The sequence below is a fragment of the Canis lupus genome, chromosome 3, assembly GCF_003254725.2.
Source record: "Canis lupus dingo isolate Sandy chromosome 3, ASM325472v2, whole genome shotgun sequence".
Taxonomy (NCBI): domain Eukaryota; kingdom Metazoa; phylum Chordata; class Mammalia; order Carnivora; family Canidae; genus Canis; species Canis lupus.
The window spans coordinates 72,660,839-72,685,703 of NC_064245.1; the positions used below are offsets into that span (position 1 = coordinate 72,660,839).

The following is a 24,865-nucleotide window of genomic DNA, read 5'->3' on the forward strand; positions in this document are numbered from 1 at the left end:
ATATGAATTGGATTTTTATAACATTTTGTGTTTTTTTCAAAATTTTTTTGTAATTTCTGTGGTAGGAATTTAAATTTTAATAAACTGATGCCAAATTGTTAAGTTTAATACTTGAAAATTAAGTTCAGTGGCCATGTATAATTGTCCTATAATTTCAAATACTTGGATTGAATATCCTTCATCTAGCCATTATAAAATAAATAGAGGTAAATTTTTCATTGTACAAAAAAATCATCGAGTAAAAAAAATGTTTAATGATTGATTCAGCATGTATAAGAGGACTAGTTTATTTTTGGCAAATGCTTAGAAGATGGTTTTCTTCTTGAAGCATATACCTAAATAGTTTTGAAAAAACTAAATAAAATCATCAGGCAGTAATAAGATAAAATTGATTTTAGATCTCTTAGAAGTAATGCTATGTGATTTTGTCTATTTTATTCATTTCTCATCCTTTAGTTGATATTTTACCAGATTTTTTAGATTATAATATACCATTGTCTCACTTGTTCTTTATATTTTCTATACTTTATTATTCACTTAATGCTTTTTTTAATAGATGCTCCTTTTTAGAGTAATTTTATTTCTTAGCAAAATTAAGTAGAAAGTACAGAGTTCCCAGCAACTCTGTCTCCCCTCTCGACCCTCCCTCCCCATTATATCTAGCTGCAGAGTAGTATTTTTGTTATAGTCAGTGGACATTAATACATATCATCATCACCCAAAGTCCATATTCCTTTTTAAAAATTCTTTTAAAGAAATTTTTAATTATAAGTGTATTATTTTGATTTTCGTGAGACAGTATAGCATGAATATATCCATATCATCAAATAATCTCTTAAAACATGATTTTTAACTTTTAAAATTAAAAAAAAAAATTAAGATTTTATTTATTCATGAGAGACACACAGAGAGAGGCAGAGACGTTGGCAGAGGGAGAAGCAGGGTCCATGTAGGGAGCCCGATGTGGGGCTCGATCCTGGGACCAGGACTGCAGGATCACGCCCTGAGCCAAAGGTAGACGCTCAACTGCCGAGCCACCCAGTTGTCCCAAAACATGATTTTTTTTTTAAAGAATTTATTCTTTAGGGCAATTTTGTTTCAGAACAAAATTGAATAGAAGGTATAGACATTTCCCATATATCTCTCTTTCCCACATATGCATGGCTTCCCCCATTATCAGCACCACTCACCAGAATGTTATGCTTCTTACCAACAATGAATCTATGTTGACACATACATAATCACCCAAAGTCCATAGGTTACCTTAGGTTTATTCTTGGTGTTGCACATGCTTTGGGTTTGGACAAACATATATTGACATATATCCATCTTTATAAAACATCTACAGTATTTTCAGTGAGCTGAAAATTGTCTCTGCTCTGCCTGTATCTCCCTCCTCCCTTCCTGTATGCTTTTTACCGTGGAAAATCTGAAATGTTCCTTACTTAGTGTTACTTATATATTTTTTTTATCTAAGTTGAATTTATTGTCCTCTGAATATTCCTAATTTTGACTTTTTTTATTTGGCCGAAGTGGAGCTTTAAGTGCCACGTTTTCTGGTTTTAACTGGATGCAGAAGATTTTATTTTTTATTTTTATTTTTTTGTTTTTTGGTTTTTACTTTTTCCTTTTTTTGTTTAAACAAATGTGCACCACGATGGTTCAACAAATAAGGCAAATGCCGTGAATATGAAAGCTGCAATTTGCAATACATCACATCTAGAACCCAGGGGAGGTGAACAGACAGAGGTGGTAGTCATTCTAATTAAACAGTCAGATGACATCATGACAAGTTGGTTTGCAGCATCAAAACTGTCCATTTAAGTTTCCTTTTTCTTAATGATCAGAGGTCACACATTGTCTCCAGTCTCTTCATTGTGTTTTGTGTGAGATCCATCACAGAATGGAAACTTTTTGGACCTCCAACAACGACAGTACACAGTTTTATCTCCCAAATCCTCCATGTCATAAGCATGTACTATCTTGGGGTTGTCTTTCTGGATGTGAAGGTTTACCATAGATTTGTTGCGATGATCTTTAACATAAAACCTTCTGTAAGCTAGATAACCAATTGTAGCTGTCCCAGCAGCAATAGTAACTGCTGCGATCCATTCAATTCGTACGCTGGAAGTCAGACTTGTGGCGCCATCACTTGCAAGGTGTGTGTGCACAGGACACTAAAGCACAAACAGGCTCTTGCGGAGGGCCGGAGTCAAGGTGTGAGAAACGTCCTATACGCACCGACTCCGGATGCAGAAGATTTTAAATGTTGGACATAATCAGAATGCTTTAATTAATCCAAATTAGTGGTTCTCAGATTTTTAGAATTTTTAAATATCACCTGGTGCCTTTTAAGAATTAGATACTTAGTTAAAAAAAATTAGGTACTTGGTAATCTCCCACCCATTTACCCCCAATTTAGTAGTTTAGGGGTAGGCTCAATTTTCTGCATTTTTTTCCCCCTGCATTTTCATTAAGCCACTCTGGTGTTCTTGATACAGGGAATATATATACTCTGAGAACCCCACTATATTTTACTTTCCTTTTTTTATTTTTTATTTTTATTGTTTTAAAGAATTTTATTTATTTACTCATAGAGACACAGAGAGAGAGAGAGTGAGGCAGAGACACAGGCAAAGGGAGAAGCGGGCTCCATGCAGAGAGCCTGACGCGGGACTCGATCCAGGGTCTCCAGGATCACGCCCTGGGCTGCAGGCGGCGCCAAACCGCTGCGCCACCGGGGCTGCCCCTATTTTACTTTCCTTATTGCTAAATTTCATATTAACTATTCTCAAAAATTTTGTCTAAAATCTTTAAATTTAGTTTTGGGATTTTTACATTAAGTTTAAATTGTGCCCAGAAACAAACTTCACTCCCTAATTATTTTAAACTTTGCTATATCCTGAAAACATTTAAATTTATTTGGAAGGCATGCAATGATGTATACCATGATCTCTTGTACGTTATATGATGTTAGTCTGTTATCTAGAACTCTATTAATCTACCTTTATAATTTTTTTTTTTTTTTTTTTTTTTGAGAGGGAAAGAAAGAGCAAGAGAGTGAGAAAGGGAGAGGAGTGGCAGAGGAGAGGGAGAATCCTAAGCAGGCTGTATGCCCAGCACAGAGCCACATGTTGGGCTTGATCTCACAACCCTGAGATCATTACCTGAACCAAAATCAAGTTGAATGCTTAACCAACTTAGCCACCCAGGCACCTCAATCTACATTTTTTGTATGATTTTACTAGTAGTTATTCAAATGTAATTTTAGCAAAATAATCCCCAAGCGTAATTAGCAAATAGGGTCATCTGATGATGTTTACTTATGAAAGCAGACATTCTAGGTTTCCAAATGAAATCTCATTGCATCCTAGTCTTCTTAATTTGAGCTGACAGCTACAAATATAGCATGCTAGAGTTGTAAAAAAATTTATTAGTTTGTATAGATTTTACTAAAAGGAGTTGGACTTTTTCCAAAATAGAAGAGTCAGTAAGCATTGATTGTGCTATTTTGCATTTTCAATAGTGTGTGGCATTCCAAAACTAATAATTTTTATTGATGTATGTGATATGATCCCTGTGGGACTTTTTTTTTTTCTTTTTTTGCCCTGGGACTCCTGAATCATCAATATTAAGAATTTGGTTTTATTACTTATCACTTCACTTTAGTTATTTTCAAATTGGCAGTGCTTGAAATATATGATTGCCCTCAGGATTTTTTTTTCCTTTTTCTGACCATTATGTGTCTTTTGTGTATTTCTCTGTGTATATCCGATTTAGGGTTCTTGGAGTTTCTTAGATGTGTATAATTCAGTTTGAGTTACTGTTGAAAAGTATTTGACTGTTATCTCTTCAAATATTTCTTCCCCATTTTTTTCTCTTTTCCTACTGAGTCTCCAGTCTGACAATATTCAGCAGTTTGATACAGTTTTTGTTTACATGCTGAAATTCCCCATTGTTATTAGATGTTGTCCCCCTTATCTACTATATCTTTGGATTTGTTTTTTTTTTTTTTAAGAATTTTTTTTATTTGGGAGAGCGAGAGCACATGAGAGAGTGAGAGAGAGAGGAGAGAGATCATGAGCAGCAGGGAGGGGCAGAGGGAGAAGCAGGGAGCCCCCTACTGAGCAGGGAGCCCAACGTAGGACTTGATCCCAGGATCCTGGATCATGATCTGAGCCAAAGGCAGATGCTTAACTGACTGAGCCACCCAGTTGGTTATAGATGCCCTCAACTATATCTTTGAACATACTAATTTTAATTTTTTTAAGTTCCTCTCTGAGAGCTTAAGCATTTGCGTCATTTCTGGGTATGCTTCTGTTGTTTGTTTATCTCTTGGCAGTAGGTTTCTCTCTCCTACCCTCCTGTTTTTGATTGAATGCTGGACATGATGTATAAAAAAACAGACTGCAGTAAATAATAATTGTGCACAGCAGTAAACATCTCTTTTGTCAGGTTATTAGTGTGAGAGATTGAATTAGTTCTTATCTGGTTGAACTGGATTTGCTATATTTTGCTTTGTGTGTGTGTGTGTGTGTGTGTGTATGAATAAGTACATCTGTTTCATCAGTATGCTTTACCCTGAAACACTTTAGCACAAACATCATTAATTGGAATTCATGGTATAGTTTTTCTGTGTTGGAGGGTAATGTACATATCTTAATTGTACTGTTTGATGAGTTTTAACCGATGCTTACTCATGTACAACCCAAACTCTTCTCATGATTCAGAACATTACAATCAACATAGAAAGTTCTCTCATGCCCCCTTTAGGGTAGTCCCTGCCCCTCCACCAGCCTCATAGTGGTAATCACACTTAAAATTTTTTTTAAAGATTTTATTTACTTACTTATTCATGAAAGATACAGAGAGGCAGAGACATAGGCAGAGGGAGAAGCAAGCTCCCCATAGGGAGCCTGATGCGGGACTCGATCCTAGGACCCTGGGATCACAACCTGAGCCAAAGGCAGATGCTCAACCACTGAGCCACCCAGGTGCCCCACACTTATAACTTTTTATTTTATTTTTAAAAGATTTTATTTATTGTATTTGTCTCTCATTTTATTCATGAGACATACAGAGAGAGGCAGAGACACAGGCAGAGGGAGATGCAGGCTCCATGCAGGGAACCTGACACTGGACTGGATCCCGGGACTCCAGGACCATGCCCTGGGCCGAAGACAGGCAGTAAACTGCTGAGCCACCCAGCTGTCCCCACTTAAATTTTTTTTTTTTTTAAGATTTTATTTATTTATTCATGAGAGACACAGAGAGAGAGAGAGGCAGAGACACAGGCAGAGGGAGAAGCAGGCTTTGTGTAGGGAACCCAACGTGGGACTTGATCCCGGAACTCCAGGATCACGACCTGGGCCAAAGGCAGGCACTAAACTAAGCCACCCAGGGATCCCTATCATAGTGTTTTTTTTTTTTTTTTCATAGTGTTTTTGAGATTCACCCATGTTATTGCATGTATTATTTGTAACTATTCATGTCTCCATATTATTCCGTTGTATGAATATCACCATTTGTTTTACCATTCTTGTATTGATGAAAATTTGGACTGTTTATGCTTTAGGCCATCATGAAGTGCTATAAACATTGGTGTACAAGTGTTTTTTTGGACATATGGTTTTATTTATATTGGGTAAGTACCTAGGTGTGCAGTCATTGGATCATAAGATAGATCATGTTTAATTTAGTGAGCAGGGATCCCTGGGTGGCGCAGGGGTTTGGCGCCTGCCTTTGGCCCAGGGCGCGATCCTGGAGACCCGGGATCGAATCCCACGTCGGGCTTCCAGTGCATGGAGCCTGCTTCTCCCTCTGCCTGTGTCTCTGCCTCTCTCTCTTTCTCTCTCTGTGACTATCATAAATAAATAAATATTAAAAAAAAAAAATTTAGTGAGCAGCTGCTAGTCAATCACAGGAGTGATTGTCCTATTTTACAGTTTCACCAACAATGTATGATAATACTGTATTGTCAAGAAATTTGTCCATTTCTTCTAAGTTCTGTCCATGTAAAGTAGATATTATAATATTATCCTTTTAATGTCTGTAGGGTCTGTGGTGATATTCTCCCTGTTGCATTCCTCATGTTGGTTTTCTTTTTTAAATTGATATGTTTAGCAAGAGGTTTGTCAAATCTGGTACTCTTCAAAGATCTCACTTTTGGTTTTGCTCATTTTCTCTATTGTTTTCTATTGATTTCTGTTTTCTCTATTTCATATAGAGAATTTTCTCAACCTCTGCACTCTAGACAATTTAGACCATAATTTTCTCAACCTCTGCACTCTTATCCAATCTAGACAATTTAGACAAGGTAATTCTTTGTTTTGGAGAGCTGTCTTGTGCATTGTAGGGCATCTAGTACTATCCTTCAAATGTACCTACTAGAGGCCAGTTGCAGGCTCCATCCTTCCAGTTTTGTCATCTGAAAATGTTTTCAGATGTTGCCAAATGTCTCCTTGGGGCAAAACCACTTTGGTTGAGAATCACCGTCCTGACAAGCTTTTTAAAGCTATTTAATATTTTTTTCAAAACACTATTTTAATTGCATCTCACTAGTTTTGACATTTTCATTACCATTCAGTTACAAATTTTTTTTTTATTTTCTTTGTGATTTTTTTTTAACCTATGAGTTCTTCAGAAATGTGTGATTTAATTTCCAGATATTTGGAGTATTTGTAAATATATGATTGTTAATGATTTCTAATATAATTCTATGATTAGAAAACATTCTGTAAGATTATAGTCTTTTGAAATCTGTTAAGATTTGGTTTTTTGGCTTCACGTATGGCATCTCTTGGTAAGCATATCATGTGCACCTGGAAAGAATGTGTAATTTGTTCGTTGGATACAGTGTTCTATGTAGTCATTTAGTGTCCATTTTGTCAGGGGATTGAGATTGTTATTCATCATCTAAGTCTTCACTGATTTTTAAAAAATGTTGGCCTCATTCTGCTGCTGAGAAAGAGTGATAAAACCTCAAACTGTGATTGTGGAATTGTATATTTCTCTCTTAATCCTGTTGATTATTCTTTCATTTGTTTTTTAATTCTGTTGTAAGGCAAATATTGTTGGAATTATAATTGTTAGATCTTTCTAATAGGTTGGCCATTTTAGCATTCTAAAATGTTCGTAATGTCTAAACTCCACCCTTTTTATAGTTTTTGTCTGCATTATATATTTTACACTTTTTTCTTTTAACCTATGTGTCTTTATATTTAACATGCATCCAGAGTATGGTTAGGTCATGCTCTCAAAAAATTTTTATTACTGTTTTTATCCATTTTATTTATTTTTTAATCTTTTTTTTTTTTTTAAGATTTTATTTATTTATTCATGAAAGACAGAGACAGGCAGAGGGAAACGCAGACTTCATCCGGGACCCGATGTGGGACTCAATCCCGGCACTCCAGGATCATGCCGTGGGCTGAAGGCAGATGATAAACCTCTGAGTCATTCAGGCATCCCTGTTTGTATCCATTGTAGCAATTTTTGCATTTAGATTGGAGTAAGTCACATTTAATTGATGTGGTTGGATATATATGTCTACCATTTTGTACTTTTTCTATTTGTCTCATCTATTTTTCCCTTCTTTCCTGTCTTTTATCTTAATTTGCTATTTTTTTTTAGAATTCTGATTATTGGTTTTGTAGGCAGAACCCTCCCCCCTATTTTTTTTTGGATTTTATTTATTTATTCATGACAGACACACAGAGAGAGGCACAGGCACAGGCAGAGGGAGAAGCAGGTTCCATGCAGAGAGCCTGATGTGGGACTCAACCCCGGGTCTCCAGGATCATACCTCAGGCTGAAGGCGGTGCTAAACCGCTGGGCTGCTGGGGCTGCCCTAGGCAGACCTTTTTGGTCTGTGTGTCTGTGTCTGGTTGCACAGGGATTGCAATACATACCTTTTTAAAACGATTTTATTTATTTATTTGAGAGAGAGAGCATACAAGCAGCATGAGGGCAGAGAGAAGCAAACTCCCTGCTGAGCAGAGAGCCAGATGGGGAACTCCATTCTAGAACTCTAATACCATGACTGGAGCTGAAGACAAATGCTCAACTGACTGAGCCACCCAGTGCCCTGCAATAACTCATCCTTAATTTTTATAGACTTACATTTTTATTTTTATACTACATGTAAAATGTAATCATCTTTTATCAGTATAGGTCCATCCTCCTCCCTTTATGTCACAGATATATTTATAAGCCCAACGTTAAACAGTTCTAAGTATTTTAAATAAGTTGCAGGGGGAAATAGTCTTTCCTATTTGAGCACTTACTACCGTTTCTTGCGTTTTTCACACCTTCCCAAACATTGGATTTTCCACCTGATTATAATATCCCTTCAGTTTGAGGAACTTCCCTGTAGTGTATATTTTAGTGAGGATTTGCTGAGGTAATTTTAGTAGTTTTTATTTATTTGAAAATGTCTATTTTACCTTTTTTTTTTTTTTTGAAGGATATTTTTGGATATAAAATTCTGGGTGGATAGATTCAGTGCTTTAAAGATGTAATTCTGCTATCTTGTGTTCTCTAGTTTTTCAGATGAGAAGTCAGTGATTATTTGTATTTTTGTTTATTGTATGTAATCTGCAGTTTTTAGCTACTTTCAAGATACTTCCTCTTTTCTTGATTTTCAGCAGTTTCACTATTGTGTCCCAAGGGGCGTGTTTCTCCTGTACTTGTCCTGTCTTGGAATCACTGAGCTTCCTGGATCTGTAAATTTATGTCTTTCAGCAGATCTGGAAAATTTTTGGTCATTTCTCTTTCCTAGGATCCAATTACACACATATTAGATTTTTTAATATTGCCCTCAGATTACTGGGGCTCTTTACCTTTTTTCAGTCATTTCTCTTTGTGTTCTTCAAATTTGATAATTCCTGTTGATTTATTTTCAAGCTTCCCTACTTTTTCTGATGTCATCTTCAGCTGCACATACAGCCTAAAAAAATACAAAGTCATAGAGATTTAGGACGTGATCATATAGATCATATAGTAAAATACATAAACCGTAAGGGTAACATTCTGCTAATTTTTATATGTATTTACATGCAATCACAATTCAGACCAGATGCAGAACATTTCTGGCACCCCAGCAGGCTGACTTATGTTTCCTCCCTAGAGATAGACACTCTTCTAATCTCTTTTTTTTTTTTTTTTAATGATAGTCACAGAGAGAGAGAGAGAGAGGCAGAGACACAGGCAGAGGGAGAAGCAGGCTCCATGCACTGGGAGCCTGATGTGGGATTCGATCCCGGGTCTCCAGGATCGCGCCCTGGGCCAAAGGCAGGCGCCAAACCGCTGCGCCACCCAGGGATCCCCTCTTCTAATCTCTTATTGAAAGTTTTGCCATCATACTTAGTACAAATAGAATCATGTGGTATGTATTCTTTTTATGTCTGGCCATTTTATTAAAACATCCATGTCTGAGATTCAACCTTATTGTTATGGGGTGCAGTAATAATTTTTTACTATATGAATATACCAAAATTTATTTATCTGAACTATTGTTAATGGGTGTTTCGGTTAATAGTTTTTTGCTTTCTGAACAACACTTCTTTAACATTGTGTGAGGTTTTTTAGGTAGAGTCAAGGACTCATGTATCTTGGGTAGGTATACTTTTTGAAGGGCCAGATAGTAAATATTTTATGCTTTGTGAATCAAAAGGATGCTGTGTATGTACTTACAGAAAGGAGGACAAATTTCCACAATTTTTTTGAACAAAATTCAAAACAGAATAATGATTCAGTATATTTTTTGGTAACACGGACTATTAATGAGAAGAATAGGATTCTGGGCGGTGGTGTGTGGGACTAACATTCACTTAATTGAAGTTTAAAGTTTGTGTTCCCTATCACCAAAATTGATTTCAGGTGTTCACCTATTAATGCTAATCTATTTTTTTTTAAATATTTTGTTTATTTAGTCATGAGAGACAGAGAGGCAGAGATATAGGCAGAGGGAGTAGTAGGCTCCCTATGGGGAGCCAATGTAGGACTCGATTCCAGAACCCTGGGATCACGACCTGAGCCAAAGGCAGTCGCTCAAACACTGAGCCACCCTGGCGTCCCTTAATGCTAATCTATAATGAAGTTTTGTGTATTTCATTTGAAAGTTTTTTCACAGAGCTAGATATTCCCAAATATTGATACCCATTTATGAGCATATGATTTTAACTAACATATTCATTGCTTGGGAGGCATTTATAGAATTCTTTGATATTTTTTTCATGATAATTGCCTTTTAGTGTGTCATTAACTTGCAGATTAACTGCTTACAATTGAAGGGTAGATGGAAGCTCCCCAGTTGCAGTTTGAAATGGCCTTTGGGGATCCCTGGGTGGCGCAGCGGTTTAGTGCCTGCCTTTGGCCCAGGGTGCGATCCTGGAGACCCGGGATCGAATCCCATGTCAGGCTCCCGGTGCATGGAGCCTGCTTCTCCCTCTGCCTGTGTCTCTGCCTCTCTCTCTCTCTCTCTCTCTCTGTGTTGTGTGACTATCATAAATAAATAAAAATTAAAACAAAAAAAAAAAAACGAAATGGCCTTTGAAATGTGGAAGTTTCCTTGGCTTGTGCGTTAAGGTCCTAAAAATGTTGGTGGAATAGGAATTTGAGCTTGGAAATGAAGATCTCACTTTTTGTTATAATTTTTGGCAGTTATAGGAAGAAGGAGCTTGACATTTCTTGTGATTCAGCTAATGTTATTTGTTGAAATAACTTTACTATAATGTGTAAGTTTCACATATAAGTGCATAACAGTTCTGTAGTTACAGCTGAATTCATTGAGAAACATTACTAAGTCTGTAGTCAAAGCTACTTTCTAAAGCTATTCAGTGTTTAAAAATAATAACAAATACTATCAATTAAGGGCTATTGAGCTATTGAGTGCTAAAAGAAGCTAAAGACTACTGGAGTGACATTGGCAATAATAGCAAGAAAAACAAGAAAGAAGTCATCTTTCTCTCTTCCTGCCCTCTTTATCAGTTTGCTTCCTGTCAAAGAAGTCTGTGCAATGCATTTTCCAGAATCCCAGTCTCAGCATCAGATCACAGAGTATACAAGAGTGAATTTGGAGTTAGCTATGTAAATAATTAGCACACTGTTCTACTGATGATTTGAACTTGCACAGAACAAGAATAATAATTTCATGTTTTCATCTAACAAGGTACACCTATTCTTTTAAAAATGAAGATGCTCTCTTCTCTTTCCAGATACTCTCAATAGTCACATGGGCCAATTTCTAAGTGATAACATACCCAATTCTGGGTGGTAACTGCTTTTTTAGTTAAAACACTATTCTACGTGAATAGTCTGAGTGGAGTTCGTCATATCCGATCTGCTGCTTGTTTCTGTAGGCTTGGGCAAAGAATTTTTATATTATCAAGTGGTTGGGGAGGGTTCAAAAGAATAATATTTCATGATACCTGAAAATTATATGGAATACTAATTTCATTATTTTTACATTATTAAGTGGTTGGGGAGGGATCAAAAGAATATTTCATGATACCTGAAAATTATATGGAATACTAATTTCAAAGTCTCTAAGTAAAGTTTCTTTGGAATACAGCTATACTCATTCGTTTACATATTGTCTATAGCTGTGTTCATACTGATACAGCAGTTAAGTAGTTATGACAGAGACCTTATGGCCTGCACAACCTAAAAACATTTACTTTTTTTTTTTTTTTTTAAGAAAGGGAATGGGCAGGGGAGTGGCAGAAGGAGAGTGAGAGAATCTTAGGCAGGCTCCATGCTGGTCATAGATGCAGGGCTCTAACAACCCTGAGATCATGACCTGAGCCAAAATCAGGGGTCATTCGCTTAACCAACTGAGCCCCCCAGGTGCCTAAAATATTTACTTGTCCTTTACAGAAAGTTTGTTAGTCCCCTAAACATGTATTAGAAACCACTGACAGTCCTTGTCTAAAATAATTAAAGAGAAGGAAAAGAAAAGTAGTTAATACACCAGTTCACAGATGTTAACAAGCAGGGACACCAGCATTGCATAGCTGTTTATAGCCCTCATTTTTGCACTTGCCATAGAGCCTTAATTAACTTCCTTCTTCCATAACCCATTCTGTTTCTTTTGCCTTCACCTCAGCTGGGGTTGCTCTGGTTTTATTTTTAACTTGGTAGATTGTCCTTAAACTTCATTCTCAAAGGGTCTGACCGAAACCCTTAGGGATTCTGACTTATTAGGACACTGTAGTTTCCTATGAACTTTTAATATTGCATGCAGAAATCCTAAGAAGTGCCTTAGCTGTTGAGGGGTATGTTACTTCTGCACAACAGGATAAAGGCAGAAATTGAGGGTTAACGTACTTTGATAGGCAGTTTGCTGTTGCTACAACATCTAAGTGCATTATTTTGTATTTTACAATTGTATTGGATTTTTTTTTTTAAGAGCAGTACCTGATTGGTTATTCACACGCCACTAGTTTGACAACACTAGCCCATCTGCTAAATTCCAAACATGTTTGTCCCTGTACCAATTGCATAGTAACAGCCAGTTTTCCCATAGTAATTTGGGATCTGTCACACTAGTCATCATAGTAAACTTCTTTACGGATTGTTGCAGTGGTTTGAACAGTCCAAACAGGCAGGTGACAATCTCAGCTTTAGTTTAGTGTAACCATTCTGTCCTATAATACAAGCATTCTTCTCATGGAAACCAAAATCTCTAACTAGCAGACCAAAAGGTTTAGGGATAGAAGCAAAAAGTCTTTTGAGTATGGGTATTAGATATAATGGAAGAGGCACTCTAATTTCCAGCTTTCAATTTCCAGGCCCATATAGTGTAGAAATAGCATAATTTATCAGTCACAAATTAAGAGCATATGTCACATCTTATAAAATAGAACCTCACCATTTCAGAGCATTGTCTTCTCAAATGCTATTGTAACAGCGAACCATTGCACTGCACTATCAGACTAGCCTTTAGTTATGGGACAGGCAGAAAATCAATTCCATAGATATGAGTCCACTGTCAAAAAGATTACCAAATAAATTATGATCTGATGATTTATTATTTTTTTTTAAAAGATTTTATTTAGACAGAGAGGCAGAGGGAGAAGCAGGCTCCATGCAGGGAGCCCCATGCAGGACTCGATCCTGGGTCTCTAGGATCATGCCCTGGGCTGAAGGCGGTGCTAAACCGCTGAGCCACCTGGGCTGCCCTGATGATTTTTTTAAACACATGGAAATTTTTATCTTGTTGGAAGAGCTCATATAGATAACTTATACAAAATTTTTTCACATTTTTACATACACCAAGGAAAATGAAATAAATTGGCTGTCATTCTGAAAATCTTCGCATTCAGATTTTGACCCTTTTAAATCTTACTTTTGACTAGATACTGACATTTATGTTTTTCCTTATTGTGTTGTTTTCATCAAAAGTATTAGTAATGTAGAATATCTTTTTTTTTTTTTTTAAAGATGGAAGAGGAAATGGAGGAATAGGGAGGAGGAGTAAGGAATCGCTGGGGAAGGAGGAGGAAGAGGAAGAGAAGAACTTGATAAAGCCTGTGTTTTTTCTTTTTTTTTTTTTAAAGATTGTATTTATTTATTTGAGAGACAGCGAGCGAGTGAGAGAGAAAGCACAAATGGGGAGGGGCAGAGGGAGAAGGAGAAGCAGACTCCCTGCCAAGCAAGGAGCCCGACAAGGAGCCAATCCTAGGACCCTGAGATCATGACCTGAGCCAAAGGCAGATGAGATGCTTAACCGACTGAGCCATCTGTGCACCCCCAGAATATCTTTCTGAAGTGCTCCATTTTTGTTTCTGAGATGTTCTTCCAAGGTATTAACACTTAATGCTGCAAGATTTGGTGCTAGTGTTTTGTAGATTTTATCAGGCAGTATCTGCCCAAGGTTTTCAAACTGAAGTTTGTATAAGTGCAGACAACAGTTCTTTTACAATTATTTCTGGCTGTCACTTTTTAGAAGACCACTGATTTTTAAGACACATTTCAGTATCAAACATGTTAATAAATGGGTCCTAGGATTAGTAAAATATGGTAATTTTTATTTATCACAGACCAATACATACCAGACACTGGGAACTTCATGTTCACTATCTCTAAATATCACAGTCTTTTAGGGTTGTATTCTTGATTTTGTTTTACAGGCACAGAAAGTAATTTATTCAGATCACATACCTATTAAGAGGCAGAATGGAATTCACACCTGTGGTCTGAATAAATTCAAATTTAATTTGTATTCTTTCTCTGCAGTAAGGAAGAGATCTGTTTCAGATTTTAAGGTAGAATGGATGTATATGCTCATCAGTTGTTAGCATTGCTTATCTGGTGGACTCAGCCAGTAGAAACCACTCTGGATTGGAGATTGAAAGTCAGGAATTACCAAATCCAGGAGGTGTGTGTAGTATTCTTATAGCATGATTGAAATGATGTATTTGTGTGTGGGGGCCAACAGAGATAAATAAGGGTATGAGGGAGTTGGCTATAGAGTATGATAGAAGATTTAGTGTTCAGATTAAAGGCAAATGGTAGATTTAATAAAACTAAAAAATGGAGAAGTTGGGAGACAGAATATTTTGTTTTGAAAAGAAAATTTTACAGTCAAGGATACTGGAAGTAAAAGTTTCTAATGAGGGGGTTCCAGATATGGATCAAGCAGGATAAAAATGAAAAACATTGATGAAATAAATTGATGACAGGAGGTTTTAGTAATTATGCTGAGATAACAGGTGTGAACTAGGGCTATCTGAGGCAAATTGGGATATATGTTCCCTTTATGAATCAGGAACTATAATACCAGGGTATTAACTAGATTTGATCTAGAGTGAATTGTAAGTTTAAACCTAGTCTGAGAGTTCTCTACAGAGAATCTGTAGATTTATGTCTAACTCCTGGATACTCTACCAACAAATGATGTATATAAAGTCTTTTCTCTGAATTAAATTTTTTTTCTGTTGAAAACAGGTAATTTAGTCTATTTCTCTCTCCATTACATTTATAGTAAAGGATAATATAGTATATACAGTACAATTTAATGTGTTCTTCTCCCCACTCCCACTTTAATTTTGTGATATCACAGTACTGATGATTCCCTGGGCTTTTTTTTTATTTATTATTATTTTTTTTTACTTTATAGAAGGATAGCACTGTACCTTGCAGATTGTGCTGTCTTTGAGCCTTCATGATGTTTCATAGTTTGTCTAGGTGACTTTATTGTCCTTTCCTCACCCTCCTCCAAATTGTTTAGAACTTGTTAGGGAAGAGTAATAAATGGTATAGATGTCAATCTCCAGTGGTTATATAGGAGAAGCTGTGGTTAGTTTATTTGGCTTACATGATCTAGGGCAATTATTCCCTTCTAGTTACTTTCTTTCCTAATGTTGGAAGGTGGCTTATGAACCATTGATTTGTCAGTTGAGCCTTTTTCATTGCCTTAAAGGAACTACACATTTAACATTTATAGTAATATTTTGTAGAAAAATATGAGGATTTTAGGAGATCTCTCCAGTTCATTTTTATCCATCTGTATTTTCTTTTTAAACAGCTTTATTGAGATAGAATTCACATACAAGTCACCCATTTAAAGTGTACAATCACTGGTTTTAGTATATTCACAGATATGTGCAGCCATCACCACAGTCAATTTTAGAGCAGTTTTATCACCTCAGAAAGGAACCGTATATCTTTAGCTGTCACTTCCATATGGCCCTCCAGCCCTAAGCAATCACTAATTTACTTTCCGTCTCTGTACATTTCAGATGGTTCATATAACAATCATAGTAGTCTGTCATAACTGGTTTCTTTAACTTAGCATAATGGTTTCAGGGTTCCTCCATTTTGTAGCATCAGTACTTCATTCCTTTTTATGGCCAAATATTCCATTGTGTGAATATATCAAATCTTGTTTATCCGTTTGTCAGTTGATGGACATTTGGGCTGATACTACCTTTTGGCTATAAACATCTGTGTACAAATTGTTATGTAGACATACATTTTTACTTTTTTTGCTTTTAAAAGTGGGATTTTGGGTCATATAGTAACTGTTTAGTCATTTTGAGGAAATGACAAACTTTTCCGAAGTTTGAATACCATTTTATGTTTTCACCAGTATATGAGGGTTCCAGTTTTCCAGTTTCTCCATGTCCTTTTCAACCCTTGTAATTATCTGACTTTTTGATTCTTTTTAACTTTGTAGATGTGAAGTGGTATCTCAATGTAGGGCTTGAATTCTCACAACCCTGAGATGAGACCTGAGCTGAAATTAAGAATTGGACATTTGACCAACTGAGCCACCCAGGCATTCCTCTTTGTAGTTTCGATTTTCATTTTCCTGATACCTAATGATATCAAGAATATTTTTTTTTTTTATTTGATAGTCACACAGAGAGAGAGAGAGAGGCAGAGACACAGGCAGAGGGAGAAGCAGGCTCCATGCACTGGGAGCCCGATGTGGGATTCGATCCCGGGTCTCCAGGATCGCGCCCTGGGCCAAAGGCAGGCGCCAAACCGCTGCGCCACCCAGGGATCCCTCAGCTTGAATTCTGATGAGAAATTTCATTGAATGTGTTTATCCATTTGGGAACTAGTGCCATCTTAACAGTGCTTAAGTCTTCCCATCAATGAACATGGGATGTTTCTCCATTTAGTTAGATATTTGATTTCTTCCAACAGTATTTTGTAATTTTCAGATTATATGTTGTACACTCTCTTTGTTAAATGCTAAATATAATTTATTCTTTTGATACTATAAGTGAAATTGTTTTCTTAATATTTTCAGATTGTTTATTCCATGTATTTAGAAATTTGATTTATTTTTATACACTGATCTTGGATCCTGCAACTTGGCTAAACTTCTTTATTCTAATTGATTTTAATGAATTCCTTAGGCATTTTTGTATAGAAGATCATGTAATCTTTAAGAAAGATAATTGTACTTCTTTTCTAATGTGGATGCTTTTATGTCTTATCTTGCCTGTATGTCCTGGCTAGAACCTTCAGTATAATGTTAAATAGAAGTGGTAAAAGCAGACATCTTTGCCTTCTTCCTAATCTTAGTGGGAAAATATCCAGTTTTCCACCACTAAGAATCATGTTGGTTGTGCATTTCTTATAAATACCCTTTATCATATTGAGGAATTTCCCTTCTAGTTTCATGAGTATTTTTATCATCAAAGGGTGTTGGATTTTGTGAAATGCTTTTTCTGCATCTATTAATATGATAATATGATTTTTTTATTCTATTGATATAATGTATTACATTAATTGATTTTCAAATGATATACCGCCTTGTATTCCTGGCATAAATCCCACTCAATCATAATATATAATTCCATTTATATTTTGCTGGATTTTGTCTGCTGGTATTTTCTTTTTTTTTTTTTTAATTTTTATTTATTTATGATAGTTAGAGAGAGGCAGAGACATAGGCAGAGGGAGAAGCAGGCTCCATGCACTGGGAGCCCGACGTGGGATTCGATCCTGGGTCTCCAGGATCGCGCCCTGAGCCAAAGGCAGGTGCTAAACTGCTGCGCCACCCAGGGATCCCTTGCTGGTATTTTCTTGAAGATTTTTGCATCCATATTTTTTTTTTAAGATTTTATTTATTCATTCATGAGAGACACAGAGAGAGAGAGAGGCAGAGACACAGGCAGAAGGAGAAGCAGGCTCCATGCAGGGAGCCCGATGCAGGACTCTATCCCGGGTCTTCAGGATTAGGCCCTGGGCTGAAGGCAGTGCTAAACTGCTGAACCATGCGGGCTGCCCGGCATCCATATTTTTAAAGAGATATTGGCCTGTGGTTTTCTTGTGAGATATATATATATATTTTTTTTGTGAGATATATAAATATATATATATTTAAGTAAATACATATATTTATTCAATTAAAGATTTTATTTATTTATTTGTGAGAGACACAGAGATGCAGAGACATAGGCAGAGGGAGAAGCAGGCTCCCTGTGGGGAGCCAGATGTGGGAATCCATCCCAGGACCCTGGGATCCTCCCCTGAGCTGAAGGCAGACACTCAACCACTAAGCCACCCAGGCATCCCTTTTGGGATATTTTTGTCTATTTTTGGAATTAGGTTAATATTGACTTAATAAAATGAGTTGGAAGTGTTTCACCATCTTTTATTTTTTGCAAGAGTTTGGTGGGAGAAATTAGTATTAATTATTTAAATGATCAGTAGAATTTAGCAGTAAAGGCATCTGGGCCTGGGCTTTTCTTTGTGTGTATTTTTTTTTTTTTTAAGATTTTATTTATTTATTTATGAGAGACACCGAGAGATAGGCAGAGACACGGGCAGATGGAGAAGCAGGCTCCCTGCAGGGAACCGGACATGGGACTCGATCCTGGGATTCCAAGGATCACGCTCTGGGCCGAAGGCAGATGCTCAACCGCTGAGCCACCCAGGCATCCCTCTTTGTGTGTATTTTTGATTGCCAATTCAGTCTCTTCATTTGTTATAGGTTTATTCAGATTTTCTATTTTTTTCTTGAGTTGCTTGTGTTTGTCTAGGAATTTATGCTTTTCTTCTGAGTTGTCTAATTTATTAACATACAGTTCTTCATAATATTCCTTTATAACCCTTTTTATTTCAGTTTGGTAAATAGTAATATCCCTTCTTTCATTTCTGATTCCAGTCATTTGAGTTTTCTCCCTTTTTTCTTAGTCTTTTAGCTAAAGGTTTGTCCATTTTGTTGACCTTTCCAAAGAACTAGCTTTTGATTTTCCCTTTCTGTAGCAATCATCAAGTTCTTCTGGGCAGAAGTAGTTTTTGGCAACTGATAGAGGAAGCTTTTGCCCAGTTCTGCTTCCCTGCCACTGTCTACTCTTTTTCCACCATTCCCTTTTCATTTTGCCCCTAAGCGAATTTCCCTGTGCTTTCTATTGCTTATTCTCTGGCTTTCACTTCTGTGCCATGATTAATTCCATCTGTTTTTTTTCCCACATATATATACTTATCTGCTTGAACCTCATTTTTCCTCTTCTTTCTGCCAAATTTTAATCCACTTAACCTTAGGATAAGCCAGCTACTTATTATTACATTTTTGAGCAATCAAATGATTGATCATTTTAGGAATAAGGCAAATAATCCACCTTTAGGAAAAGGAAAGCTAGAAAACTTGAAGTTAAAATATTAATAGCATGTATTAAGTGGCCATCTGCTCCCATCTAAATTCTCTACTATAGTCTTCACCTAACTAAATTGTGAGAAAAAAAGGCTTTTTTGAGTTGGTTTGGGAATATAACCACTTAGTACTTCTAACACTGTAACAGTATAGTTTCTATAACATACTCTCTGTATGTATACATATTTTATTTTTTTGTAGTTATTTTGGATAACCACTTGTCCTGCTATACTATAAAATATATGATGTATAGATTGAGTGGTAAGAGGTACATGAGAATGTTAAGCCACTCTGCTTGGATTTGAATTTTTAATTTCTTGAACAAATTACTTAGCCTCAGTTTCCTCATCTGTTAAATGGAGATGTTAATAATAATGTCCTCCCATAAGTAATCATTGTATTAGAGGAGTTAATAGTACATTTAAATTACTTAAAATATGCCTACACAGAGCAAAAACTCAATAAATGATAGCTGTTAGTACTATTAAAGATACTTTTTCTATAAAAAATATGCTTTCATTGAGAATTTTCTTTATTATATGAGGATCAAACTATAGAATAATTAATTAGTTTGTATAATGTTACCTTCACTCAATTTATCCTTCAACCTCAAAAGGACCCCAAGCATATTAAGATTATGTTAAAACCAAAGTCAAAACCTCTGAAGCCTCAATACAAGTGTGAAACTCTTAGACTTTAAGGGTACTCATATTTTAGACCTTGTAAATGTCCCTTGAGTCTAAAATAGCTTCTGTGATGACTGTCTCTGTCACAGTCAGTATTCAGGTTATTTTTAGAACACTAATAGTACTGGGTTATCTTAAAAGTGGAAATAAATGTAATAAAACATTTCAATTAATTTTAGAAACTTTCAAGAATTATTGAAAGTGTAATTTTATAGTATATGCTTATGAAATGGCTTGGGACTAATAGAATGGGCCTAAAGAATAGATTTGGGGTTGGAGTTCAAGAGGATAGTGGTGGTATATGTAGCATCTAACTTTTGTATACCACTCAATTTAGAAATGAAATAATAACCTTGCTCATTAAAGAATACTAACATCGACTAAACATATTAGTAACAAAACAAATTGTGTCATCAGGTAATCTCTGCTTATTAGTAAAACAGCTTAGTGAGTTTTTTCTGGAGAATAACTTAATTTGGTTGAAATTGAATGAAATAGCTATATTAATGCTTTTTTGTTGTAGGTTTTTTTCCTTCTTGCCCAGATGCAGGATTTTTTGCTTTTCTTCTTTTTAAATTAGAAATTATTCAACTTAAACTAAAAAAAAAAAATTTCACCCATTTCTCCCACTCCTCAGCCCCCATCTCTGGCAACCACTAGTTTGTTTTCTGTGTCATTGAGTTTGTAGTTTGTTTTTGTTTTGTTTTGTTTTAAAGATTCCACATATAAGAGGGATTATATGGTATTTGTCTTTCTCTGACTTACTTAGCATAATGTTCTTAAGGTTCATCCATGTTTTTGCAAATGGCAATATTTCATTCTTTTTTATAGCTGAATAACACTCTGGTGTGAGAGTGTATGTGTGCGTGTGTGTTTAAAAAACATAATTTCTTTTTCCATTCTTCTGTGGACAGTTGTTTCCATATCTTTTGAGTGTTGTAAATAATGCTCCAGTGAACATGAAGGTGTAGATATCTTTTCAAGTAAGTGTTTTTGTTTTTTTCAGATAAATAGCCAGAGGTAGAACTGCTGGATCATATGGTAGTTCTATTTTTAATGTTTTGTTTTGTCTTAATGTTAGCACTTAGTCTTAAAATGTATATTGATTGTATCGTTATTGACAAATAAAAATTTCAGAGATTTCCATTCTTAAACTTGGTCCACCACTAAAGTCTTGAGCATGTCAAAAGTATACTAGTACATTTCCTTGCTTCAGAAAATATACACTTCTATCTTACTGGAGATGAAAATCTTGAGGATACATGATTTTTATGTTAATAAGCACAGCAAGGGGACACCGTAATGTAATTGCTTTGTAATTGGACTTCAGTTTTCAGTTTGAGTCAGTGATCCATTCGGACAAAGATGGTCAAATGGGCTTCAAGAAGAGGAAGTAGGAAAAAAAAAAAAAAAGAAGAGGAAGTAGAGGGGCACCTGGGTGCCTCTGGGTTAAACATCCAGCTCTTGATTTTGGCTTGGGTCATGATCTCACAGTTGTGAGATTGAGACCTGTGTGGGGCTCCACACTGAGCAATAGAGCCTGCATAAGATACTGTCTTTTACTCTCCCTCTGCCTTTCCCCCCTACCTCGATCCCAGGTCTCCAGGATCAGGCCCTGGGCTCAAGGCGGCGCTAAACCACTGAGCCACCTGGGCTGCCCTCAAGAGTATATTTTGAAGTGAGGAGTAGAGTTAGGGTAAAAGCGGTTTGAGAGCATATTCGTGTATTTCTTCAGTAAGTGTTGCACTTTCACCACGAGCTCTTTCTTTTTTCTGTGCAAAGCCTTAAAGATGCTTAGGATGGGAGCATCTAGGTGGCTCCGTGGTATGTGTCCACCTCTTGGTTTCAGCTCAGGTCATGATCTTGTGGTAGTCAGATTGAGCCCAGGTTGGGCTTTGCACTCAGCATGGAGTCTGCTTCAAATACTCTCTCCCTCTCTTCTCCCCTCCAGTCAAGCACATGTGTATGCAAGTGTGTGCTTGCTCCCTCTCAAGTAAATCAAATCTTTAAAAAAAAAAAAAAAAAAAAAGATGCTCAGATGTTTTTGTTTTTGGAAAATAATGAACAAACGTAGTTTGACTAGAGTGGAGAGTTGAAATCAGTATAACGTTTTATATTAATAAGTGTATGGAAATTTACATGGTTATATACATATATACACACGTGTGTATGCATATATACATGCATAAAAGTAAGGTAAGAGTGTAAATTATGTTTTAAATGTCAGAAGATATTGGTCATTGGGAACCATTATTTAAATTGTAACAAAATAGATGTTTTAAGAATAACTTAGAATCACTGAGTTTGATTTTGAGAATTAGACTAAAATAGGGTATTGTGTAAGAAGGGTGTAAAAAGGAATGTAAGTTTTATAAACTATTCAGTATGAAGGTAACTCACTTTTGAGATAAGCAGTCAGGGCTCTTAAGAATACTGAAGTTTTCTTGAAAGACATATAAAATCTAGGTGCAGAGAAAAGACATAATAATAATAATGTGATAAATTTGGTCAATATGTCACTTAAACTTTGAGCACTAGACCCAAAAGTTACTCTAATCTGTTTAACTCCAAAATCAGAATGTGTATTAGATAGACTATTTTTGTAGTTCTGATGGTTTATGCATTCATTAACTGTGCCCCTGCCTCACCTGCTTCTCTCAGGTTTCACCTCCAATGTGCATTAGATAGAAGGATTTATGTTACAAATAATTATATGAAAGTGGACAGGAGTACATGCTGGCCAACAACTCAGTACTCATTCACATCTAGCAGTCCATGTATATACTTAGTGAGTCACCATATTAATATAAGAACCATTAAGTTTTAACTCCCAAGCTTACATGTTTTCATCCTTGAAAGATTGATTTGTTAAAGATTGGTGTACATGTAGAGATTGTGTGAACTAACTGTTTCATAATCCAACAAATAGAGTGCTGTGTATCAGTACAGTTTTATAGATTCTGTACTGCACAAATGAATACATTTATTGCTTTTCAGAATTTAAAAGTCCTAGTGCAGAAAAGACAGAGAATAATAAATGAAAAGAAGGTGTTGAAAACTTAAACCCCTGGCATATGAGAATTAAAATAGTTTTCAGAAAAGTATTATTAGATTAGTAATCCTGAGGTGCAGGTTTTATTTTTTTAGTCCTAAAACTGCCGTTAACTCTGGGTCTCCATTTCTCCCTCTATACCTCTTTCTCTCTCTCTCCTTATCCTAGTATTCCTCTCATTTTTAATGGGGTTGAAATTTTTGAAGTCCTTATACATTATCTAAAAGGTTAGTTACTGGGCAGCCTGGGTGGCTCAGCAGTTTAGTGCCTGCCTTTGGCCCAGGGCCTGATTCTGGAGACCCGGGATCAAGTCCCACATCAGGATCCCTGCGTGGAGCCTGCTTCTCCCTCTGCTTATGTCTCTGCCTCTCTCTCTATCTCTCTCATGAATGGATAAATAAAATCTTTAAAAAAATAAAAGGTTAGTTACTTCAAAGGAAATCTGAGATTCTTGTGGTACATGTAATATTACTTTTTAAACTTTGTCACTCTTCATTATGGGACAATCAAAACCACAAATGGACAAAATAGAATAATGAAATTCTGAAGCAAACCTCAAGTATTACATCATTTCATTATTTCAAAATACATTCCTAAAAAAATAATTTTTAAAATCACAATGACTAACACTTAAAAATTTGTTATTAACTATTTATGTAATTAAAAATAGCTATTAACTATTTTACTGAAGGTATATACATTTGTTATGGTGTATCTCTTATGTATGAAATATAGCATACAAAAATACACAGACTGTAGTTTAATAAGTAACTATAAAGTGAACCTATAAATAAAGTAGAATATTGGGGCACTCAGTTGGCTCACTCAGTTAAGTGTCCAACTCTTGATACTACCTCAGGTCTTGATCTTAGAGTTGTGAGTTCAGGTTCCGCATTGGTCTCCACACTGGGCCTGGAGCCTACTTTAAAAAAAAATCAAGAAGGAAGGAAATAGAATATCAATACACAGGAACTTTATAAGCTCTATATCAGTGTGGTCTTCTGGTTTGCTTATAGTGTCATTGTCTATGTACACATCTCTAAAAATATAGTTTGATTTTTTTCTAGTTTTAGTTTTTGAATTTTATGTAAATGGAATCACATCATCTAGTTCCTTGTGGTATACATCTTATTTAGTACTGTGTTTGAGCTCTGTCCATGTTATTACTTATATTTGTTTTTCAATTATTTTTATTGCTGTATAGTACTCTGTTGTACTACTTATCCAGTCTTCTGTTGACATTTGATTTCTAGTTTTTTTGGCATTTACAAATAATTTTGCTATTAATATACTTGTATGCATATGTTGTATACATGTGTACAACCTGCTTTAGGGCATACACATAGACCTACATAGGTGAAATTGTTGTGTCATTGGGTATGCATGTCTTGTACTTCACTGAAAACACCAAAGTGGTTGTACCAGTTTACATTCCAATTGACAGTGAATGAGAGCTCTCATTTTCTTTGTTGGACTTTTAAAATGTTGATTTAATTTTTACCAGTGAGGAAGCTAAAAGATCTTTTACTTTACTCTTTCCCCAAGGCAATGACTTTAAAAAACCAGCTATATTGACTCATAATTGAGAAATACAATAAAGTATACAATATGATATAATAATACATCTTAGTCTTTGTTACCAGTTAACACAGAGATTCAAAAATGGTTGGAATTTCCTGAGTCTAGTGAATATCTTTGTTATGCTAATTAAGCAACTCTTGGCCTGCCCCTAAACTCTTAATTTAATAGGGTCACTGAAAGTCCAAGCGCATGGTTAGAGATGGAACTTTATGCCACCTGAGCTCCTGGAAGAGATGGGAGGCTAGAGTTTGAGTTCAGTCATATGACAATAATTTTTTTTTAAGGTTTTTATTTATTTATTCATGACAGAGAGAGAGAGAGAGAGACAGGCAGAGGGAGAAGCAGGCTCCGGGCAGGGATCCCGACTTGGGACTTGATCCAGGGTCTCTAGGACCACACTCTGGGCTGAAGGCGGCGCTAAACCGCTGA

The 24,865-nt window shown here is 36.0% G+C and overlaps 1 protein-coding gene and 1 pseudogene across 3 annotated transcripts in view; one reads left to right on the top strand and one right to left on the bottom strand.

Annotated features, from left to right (window-relative positions):
• The window catches only part of PDS5A (PDS5 cohesin associated factor A), a 150,882-nt gene that overhangs the window by 13,460 nt on the left and 112,557 nt on the right, over positions 1 to 24,865 (top strand). The gene's annotated exons all lie outside the window — the stretch shown is intronic.
• On the bottom strand, positions 1,677 to 11,334 carry LOC112653446 (CDGSH iron-sulfur domain-containing protein 1-like; annotated as a pseudogene).